The following is a 3944-nucleotide window of genomic DNA, read 5'->3' on the forward strand; positions in this document are numbered from 1 at the left end:
CTACTATCCTTGCAGGTTAATAAGCATCGGGTGCAGTACTAAGAAGCTCAAAACCCATTAATTCTACTCACAATCATCTCGGTGAATCCTTATTCCAACCAGATACGCCAATCCACTCACAAAGAGCCATTTCAAAAGAAAGAAACTCTGTTTTATGTCTGCATCTTGTGTCAACATTCATTTTTAGCTGTGCTGCAGCTTCACTTTAAACCAATAAATTCAAACAAACCTTAGAGGGAGAAGGTCACATTTTTTTCATTTGCTGGCCTCCCAGCAGGCAACAGAAAAATAATCCCCCATAGCCCTTTAGCCTAGAACTACAGCTACAACACAGGAGGAGCTGGTGAAGCCCCAGGCAGGGATAGATCAGGGCCCACTGCTGCTCTGAGCCATACCAAACCATGTACTGACAAACTGAATTAAGGGATAAGTAGACAGCTCAGGCCAGGCTCTGCTTTGGATTCTTCTTCCTTCAAGAGGACGGCCAGAGATGAAAGCTCAGCAACTGCATGTGGACTGTAAAGGTTGACTATTTGACCCTTTGTAGTGTATTTCCAACTCAAGCCTTATTGATTGACTGGTGCTGGGCACCGGCACTGATTCAATGCTCATTTTGCCTTCTTTTTTTTTTTTACTTTCCCTAGGAGAACTTTGGCACAAACTTAAACCAAGGTAGAGTGTACTGGATGCACTGATATTAAAAGTTTCATTGATACCAATAACTGAATTTTGCTAACTGTATACCAGTTATTCTGTGGTTTTAAATGCTAAAATTGAATTTAGGCATCACAGCATTATAATGTACACTGCGAAATAATAGATATTCATTTTAAGTTTGGCTAAATATTGCATTTAACAGTGTTGGTGAGTGTTTGTTTGTTTTTTAAGATTGAAGTAAACGTTAGATGAAGAAGATTTAACCTACATGTAAAAATAGGTGAATTTAATTTAAATTAGAATTTAACAATTTAATATCCACTATTGCCCGAAATGTATCGAATATCAACAAATAATGTAAATTAAAAAAAATTATTCTCCCGCATTTTTTTTGATCAGGGCAATGTAGCTACACTTGATTTAATAATATCCTGCACACATTATTATTTTTATTATTATTTTGTAAGAATGCATTAAATAGTAAAAATGGCAGTGTAAAAATAAAATTAAGAAATAAATAAAAACTTCTCATCCTATTCATCCTGTTATTTTTTTTTTCGCATTAAGAAGCACAAGAGTGAAGCTGTTTCAAGAGTGATATTAGAATATTAGAATGATTTCTGAATGATCTTGATTAAAGGCTGCTCAAAATTCTACTTTCCCATTACAGGAATAAATTACTTTTCAAAATATTTTAGAAATTGAAAAGTTATTTTAAATTGCAACAATGCCACTGTTTTCTACTACATTTTATTCAAATTGCAGCCTTGTTGACTTTTCAACAAAAAAAATCTCACGACTCCAAATGTTCATCTGGCAGCTGACATCCGCCAAAAATACCGGTGCATCTACAGTCAAATTGTCTTCAGCTGCATCCAGAGAGGAAACACCACATGTGCAAATATTTGGATCTGCAGAAGCACACAGCACTGCACGCATGCACACACTAATGCCTGGTGCTTTTTACATGTAGCTTCATACTGTACAACACAACTACGGCCAACATCCTGAGAGCTGGTGATTGCTTTGAGACTTCAACGTGTTGAGTTAATGGAGTTTGGTTTGGCTGAGCCGCTTCCTCTGCCAAAATCCTTCCATTAAAGCGCAGGAAGTGGGCAGAGATGGGCTCATTTAAATCATGGTAGAAGCAATCACTCGTCTCCCGCATCCACAATTAGCGCCATCTGGTTTAGGGGCCTCCAACTCTTTAATGAGCCTCCATTTATCAATTTGGGAGTGGACCTTTCCTGGTTCAGGTAGCAAAATATCAATTACGCCACGATACCGCAGTCTGCTGAGTGCGAAAGTAGTGTGCTATTGTGTAGATGTGGTGAGCGACAGTAGTGTTGAGAGAATTGTTTCTCTTTTGAGTTTATGTGAGAAGCACTGGACGTGTGTGGTGTCACAGCATGCGTGTGTACACATACAAGTCTATGTCTCTGTTGCCCAGGGCAAGGTATAGCCCCTTTCTAAAGGCCACTGTGCAATAGATGTCTAGCTGACCGATATGAAAAGATCGTGGAGAGTGTGTATGTGTGTGATTACTGCATGTGTGTCTATGAAGCAAAGTATCGGTCTTTCTGGGCTGTCAGTTTGGGTGATGTGTATCAGGAGACAGATTGCTGATTCAGCAGGGCCTGGGGGTCTGGCTCCTCTCTGCAATGCATTAAGTGTTCAGTGGTGTGTTACATCACCTTCGTCGGTCTCCCCACACTTCATACAGAACAATCTAGAACACCAGGGCGACACGAGGCACCCTTATTCAACTGCCAACACAGCACGGGGCAGGCAAAGTGCTTACCTATGGGGAAAAAAGAAGAGAGAATTTAAGCACCAGCTGCATTATGTTACAGTCAGCAGTACATATTACAGTCAACCATCCATTAGCATAATGGATAACATTTCAGAGTTATCATATCATGGATTGGTAAATTACATGCATACTGTAGGTGTTTTTCATTTTTTTTGGACTAAAGGCATTTTTATATCTCATGGGGCGATAAACTAAACCCAAACTAGACTTTGAGCGCACAAAATTGCAATGGTTGTAATACAGTATAATGTCACATTCTGCAGCAAATTTTTATTTTACATAACTCAACATATATAACGATTAACTTTAACTTTAATCATAAGATTAAAGTTAAAGAGACACCTATAAAGAAAAATTCCAAGAGGTGTACAAAGAAAAATAAGAGAGAGAGAGAGAAATCCAATGAGAAAAAAAACTTGGCAAATGAACTTGAAACTGCCTGTGCCCTTTTCAACCCTTCCGCTGGTGGCAGTAAGATGCCTGCAGGCAAACACTTTACAGACTCTACTGATTTTCTGGCCTCAGCACAATCAGAGCATAGGCGGATGTTCACCATCAGCCGAGCTCTGCAAACAAACAAGCAGGGCCGTTCTCCAAATTGCTAGACTAGAGACCTGGGAGGCTCCGTGGACATTTTGACTTTGCAATCAGCATCTACATCACATACCAGAAAGTAAGTCTACCAGTTTCTGACATGCCCATTGTCGACAGGGCCCTACAGGTCAGCTTGTCAATGGTCAAATTATGACAGCTTTAATGTGGAAAATTTAAAGAGGAAACGATGATTAACTCCAAATTCCATAACGCTCTCGAATGAGAAAATAAAATCCGCAAGCTACTGCTTTTACCGTGGTAGTTCAAGCTATGAACTTATATAAATATGTGAGGTTTCCATCAGCTGCTGCAATCAAGGCAGACATCCAAAATTGGCTGTGAGGAGCAGGTACTAATGCTCAAACCAGGGGGGAGAAAGCGCACAACAGGAGCTGGAGGGATTGAATTATCAGGGTTCATTTATTCCACCGACTCCAGCCAGTGCCTGAATCAAGACTGATCGAGCTTTCATTTATCCCGGGCCCAAAGAGCAACGCAGCTCAGGAGCTATTTCTCAAGGAATAAGAAAAATCCCACTGGCAGAGTAAAAAGAGCAGTGGTAGCAATCTCGCGCTATGACCTCGTTTGTCAAGAAATAAAAGCCGTTCCCTTGTAGTACACAATTCCTCTCTGGGTCCAAGAACGATTGGGAGATATGTATTGTATCCGAAAGCGCTTAGTGTTAAGACGTCCTGGTCAGAGTGCCTGCCCCAACGAAGATTGTCTGGTGAATATGAGACACATTCTTAGATACACAAAAGACAAAGCACAAAGAAAATGCTGTTAAAACAGGCTTCCCACACCTTTGAACAATGTTTTTGCGTGATTTTTTGAATAACTACTTTCAATTGAAAAATTATTCACTAGAAATTGCACTCAA

Source organism: Puntigrus tetrazona, chromosome 21 (assembly GCF_018831695.1).
Source record: "Puntigrus tetrazona isolate hp1 chromosome 21, ASM1883169v1, whole genome shotgun sequence".
NCBI lineage: Eukaryota > Metazoa > Chordata > Actinopteri > Cypriniformes > Cyprinidae > Puntigrus > Puntigrus tetrazona.